Genomic DNA, 5,522 nt, shown 5'->3' with positions numbered 1-5,522 from the left:
CAATATTCAGTTGCCAGTAGGATGCTTGTTCTTTGGGTTGTAGGTTTGAATGGTCCTACGAAGTTGATGCTGCTTTTTTGCAGTTCTTCATTGCCTTTGACCCACTTTATAAAATAATCTATTGCCACTAGGATGTATTTGTTTCTTGTTCTTTAGGCTATAGGTTTGAATGGTTCTATGAAGTTTAGGCCCCATTTCTCAAAAGGCTTAAGAGGCAGTACTAGGTTTAATATAATGGAATTCTGTCTGTATTTGTTTGTCCCTTCCTTTGGCACATGTCACATTATTTTACAAAAATGTGATTATTCTTGAGTGATATTATCTCTCTAGATAAGTGTACTCCACTGATCACTTGATGCATTGGGGAGCTGACAAAATAGCATGAGACCCCGAATGAATCACTCTACCCTTAGTGTGATTTTTGCTACAAAATTATTGGCCAAATTATTGTATAGATAGAGGAGTCCCATAGCTAGTATCAGAGCTGAGCCAGGTTGAGATGTAAGACGTGATTTTATTGTACAATTTACGATAAAAAACTAAAACTTATAGTATTTAACTAGGTTTCTCTCTTCAAATGGAGTAGTAGATGACAAGGACGCACCTATCAGGAGTCCCTGGACTTTTGACAGAGGATTCACCTTTGAGCACTCCTTTCCTCATCTCGTTGTCCTGCTGTGACCGAGTTGCCTTGGTGAGACAGTAGTAGATGATAAGGCTATGGACTTTTGATAAAGGATGATATGATAGCCTTCACCTTTGAGCATCTCTTTTCCTCAACTCATCGTGCAAACCAAGTTACCTTGGTGAGACACTTCAAGCACCTCAATTTTCTAACTATTATAGAGATCAGAGACATAAATGGTACTTGTTGGAAGTGGATCATAGTGCTCTAGAACTAAGACAAGAGTTTGGTAGAGAACATTACTCTATAGCTAAAACAAGAGGCTAGTAGAGAACATTGCTCTCATGATGATACTTATTTGGTTGGACATTGTGAGAGGAATAGCTCTACAGGGATCTCTATAGTGCAATCTTAGAGTTGAATAAGTGATACTTATTTGGCTAGACATAGTGAGAGGGATATCTCTACATGGATCTCTATGATGCAAGCTTAGAGTTCATTGAGATAGGTGTATATAACTTTTAGGAATTTTATTCCTTGCCATATAATTTTAAGTGCCAGGCCTACCTTTAAGCGTGTTATTTTACTATGGTATATCTATCTATATGTATCGTCGCTCCATGAGAGCTAGGCTTGATTTTTGATAACCTGATGGCATACTTCATTATACATAAATAAATTAAATATTTTTTTTGGAATAAAGAGATGATGTTTATCTTTTGTATTTAAAATCTTGTCTTTTTAAGTAATGATGTGTAAATCAAAATGTAGTATGGCCTGTAATGCCTTCTAATCTACTTTGGAACGACAAGACATCCAAGTTACATTTGACCACATCCAATGATAGAGTAATGACCGAAGCCTACTATTTAAATTACATGGAATATTATTTTGGTCAACCCTACCGGCCCTTGTACATGTGGTAACATCAATGGAATGAAGACAGAGTTTATCCTAGATATATATATATACATACTATCTTCCATATTATTATGCTTCAAACATGAGTTTAGCCCCATGAGTATGAAAAGATTGAATTTTAAAAAAGAATATAGGATTCATGGTAGAGCTTGTTTACCTCTTAGACAAACCATCTCAGTCTGTATCTTCCTTATAGAAAAGTTGTAATTCATAGAGGCCATGTAGATGTTTTTAACTTTTTGGATCAAGGGGTTGAAATTTCACCCTAAGACAATATAATAGTTTTGATGCAAAATCATTTTTTCTTTTAAAAATAATTCATGAAATATGGATGACAATCTCATATTATTGCACCTAAAGTGGATGCATTAGATAATGATGTTTAAAAAGCACTCCATAGATCACAACTATGTCCATTCCGAGAAGAAGGAACCTCAAAGAAGTAGAGTTTTGAATTGGACTAACTCCACAGATGAGTACTTTGACATAGTAGGGTACACCGATCATAGTAAGATGGCTCTTGCTTAGCTTAAGCTAACCAGTGTTGCCCAAAGAAGTTGGAGAAATCATATTGAATCAAACCATCTAAATCTCAACTCAGATGGGAAGATATAAAGCCTTGCCTCCAATATAGATTTTATCCCCCACGATTCCAGGAGGAAAAGATGAATGAATTCTTAGAATTGTCTCAGGTAGGGAAATCGATTGATGTATATCATCAATCTTATGTAAGTCTTATCCGTCACTATGCTCCCATAATGGACACTGAAATGCTTCTTCATTGATGCATTTGAAGATTGAATTCTCCACTTGATAGACTCATGAAAAACATAAAACCCTCATCTATAAAGCAGATGCAATAATAATGACTAAGGATTTTGTATAAAATTTCCCAAAGGAAACAAACATCCTTGCTAACGCCTCCCTCAAAGAGAGAGAACTTCAATCCCGAAGAATAATTCTAGGTGGGCCTAAACTAAAGCAAAATCAAGGACATGACTGGAGTCAACAAGGCTCTGAAGTTAAAGGACTCAGAGGATAAGATTCTTACCCTAATTTACCATGGGAATTCTAATTCCAACTCAAGAAAGAACACAAACACTTCAAAAGTATGTTTACATGATGGTGATTACCCGAATGCTCCTATTGTTGTTACTTATCCAACTCTAACAATCCCATGATCTCAATACCAGAGGCCTGTAGCTTTACTGTAAAGTAATCTCAAGGACACTTGCACACGAGTCAAATTCCATCCTAGTCAGCTACATCTAATGCCATTACAATTGTTGACTAGGAGGAAGAAGAAACAAGCATGATTCATGTAGCCGTTTGACCATCAAGGTCAGAAATAATATTTATTGGTAATTAAGACCACATCCAATTATCAAGCTAAAAATTTTAAGCTTTTGGTTAATTTGAGAAGTACTCATTCATTCATTTTCGTTGGATGCTTGTAATAAGTTAGGAAGCCCATGTTAAAATTACAGCAATGTAATGAGCTATGGTGGATCAAATGCTAGAATCAACATCATTAACAAAGAGATTAGATTATAATTAAGATGTGATAATTTGAGAAGTACTCATTCATTCATTTTGGTTGGATGCTTGTAATAAGTTAGGAAGCCCATGTTAAAATTACAGCAATGTAATGAGCTATGGTGGATCAAATGCTGGAATCAACATCATTAACAAAGAGATTAGATGATAATTAAGACGTGATTAGATGATAATTAAGACGTGATTAGTGAGCAATTAACTGATAGCTTAATGTAGGCATGGATAATAAAAAACTAGTAAATTCTCATTAGGCCAATGCCTCAATTTATAGAGTTTACATCCAAGCATCCAATCCCACTGATTTCTCCTTGATTCACTCCACCTCTTTTGCTTGATTCTCTCCACCTCTCCCATAATATCTCCACACCTCTTAAATCTCCTCATGCTACCCTTTATTCTCTCCCAGTAGATACTTCTCACCTTTTCATAGGTTCTCTCACATTTACAGATTCTCTTTTATAGCCTCTAGCCAAGGGTTTGTTCCCGCACACACCCTATTCACTTGTATATTTCAACACCTCCCCTCGAGTGAATAATCTTTAGCACACCTGGACCCTATACCAAGTTTCCCTCTTACTTGATAGTCTGTGACCAGTGCCTCAAGTCCCTAAACTCATAGTCCTTGACACTCTCTCTCTCTATGTGTCCAAGGCTACTACAAGTGCCCATGACCTTGACTAAAGTGCTCACACATACATCTACCACATGGCCTACATCATCGCTGGCTCGGAGGTGGTTTTACTCTGTTGGGGTAGGTTGCATTGGGTTGTGGGGTTTCTCTCTCTCTTTCTCTCTCTCTCTCTCTCTCTCTCTCTCTCAGAAAAGATGATCTGACTCCACTTCCTTAGGAGCCTCCATGAAGTTTGCCGATGTCGTTCTCCTTCTTCACTGGGTTTTCTGTTAGCAATCTCTTGCCATGTGTCCTGGATTTCCACAGTTGTGGCAAGTGAAGGTCCTTCCTCCTACTCTGCCTCTTCCTCATCCCCGTCCCTCGAGAGAATCCTCCTCGGGTGAAGAATGCTTTTTCTTCTCCTGCTGTTGAGTCCAGCCATTTCTTCTCTTTGCCTCTGGTCTCTTGCTCTAGTATCCGTGTAGCTTCACTTCAGGTACATTTTTTAATGTTGTTACAATTTTTCACCTTTGTCCACACTCTTCTGAAGCGCTGCTAGTGCCTCATCATCTTCTACCTTTTTGCCAGTTGTTGCTTAATGCTTTTATATCTGTTCAAGTGTGTGATGAAAGGTTCACTTTCCTTCACATCCAATTTGTAGAATTGCATTAACAAATTCATCTTTGAATTTTTAGCTTGTGTGCCAAATAATTTATTGAGTTCATCCCATGCATCTTTTGCCCATTGTATCCCTGTGATGTGATGAATGATTTCGTCATTTAAACTGAGTGTGATAAGTCCTAATGCTTTCTCATTCCTGCTCTTCCACTCATTTTTCCCTCTCACCCCTGGGCATTCATCTCTTCCCTCAAACTAGCCCCCACATATTTTTCCTCATGAGTAGATACATGGTTTTTGTCTGCCATGTGTAAAACTGCTCCCCATTAAATTTGGCTATCTCTTGTGCCGTACTCATGATGACAGTGAAGGGGGTCTTACCTCTTGATCCAATTTCAAGATTCAAGGGTAGTGTCTACCCTTTTACAACTCAATCTAGTGTTTAGGAGATGATTACAACAGATTTATCAGGCATAAAATCACCAGAAATTACATTAAACCAAGGGTAACAAATTTTTATGGAATGGTTGGAGTATCAAACCATCTTCAAATTCCAATATGAAGTTATAGGGATCTGTATCAGATACCTAATGGTTAATTTGAACCCTCAATTGGAGTATCAAACCATCTTCGAATTGCAATCTGAAGTTATAGGGATCTGTATCAGATACTTAATGGTTAATTTGAACCCTCAATTGTACCAAAAAATAGTGATTAACACTGATTAATCATTGATTAGCAAATTAATCCTCTATTTTGTGTGCAAAAAATAGAGTATGCGGGGAGCCCAGATCTAAGGCCTTAGAGTTCAAATGAGCTCAAATCCTTTCAAGGCCATCAATAGCAATTAATCTAGTAGAGGATTAAGCCAAGAAACACAAGATTTGACCAAACATTGAATGCTTAATCTGTGTTTTATCAAAGTCACCTGTAGATTTGATGAAGAGCTTGGATCTCACTATAGACTTGATCAAATTACTCTAATTCCTCTTGACCCTAGGGGTTTTCAAGGGTGCTCTACAAGCTCGTGAAGATCGCAATTTTCCTGATGAGCTGTAGAAGGCGGTTTGCTACGCCGATTTGCTTGGCTGGAGCACAAGTGATATAGCTATGTATGGCTACAAGGGCTTGAGCTAATGTTGCTCCCTAGAGGGAGATCAAGCCCCTCCACTAGCTGGGGGTACAGTGGGC

Source organism: Cibotium barometz, chromosome 15 (assembly GCF_041138505.1).
Source record: "Cibotium barometz isolate CiBa-2024 chromosome 15, ASM4113850v1, whole genome shotgun sequence".
Classification (NCBI taxonomy): domain Eukaryota; kingdom Viridiplantae; phylum Streptophyta; class Polypodiopsida; order Cyatheales; family Cibotiaceae; genus Cibotium; species Cibotium barometz.
Note: the sequence above shows the minus strand (reverse complement) of the source record.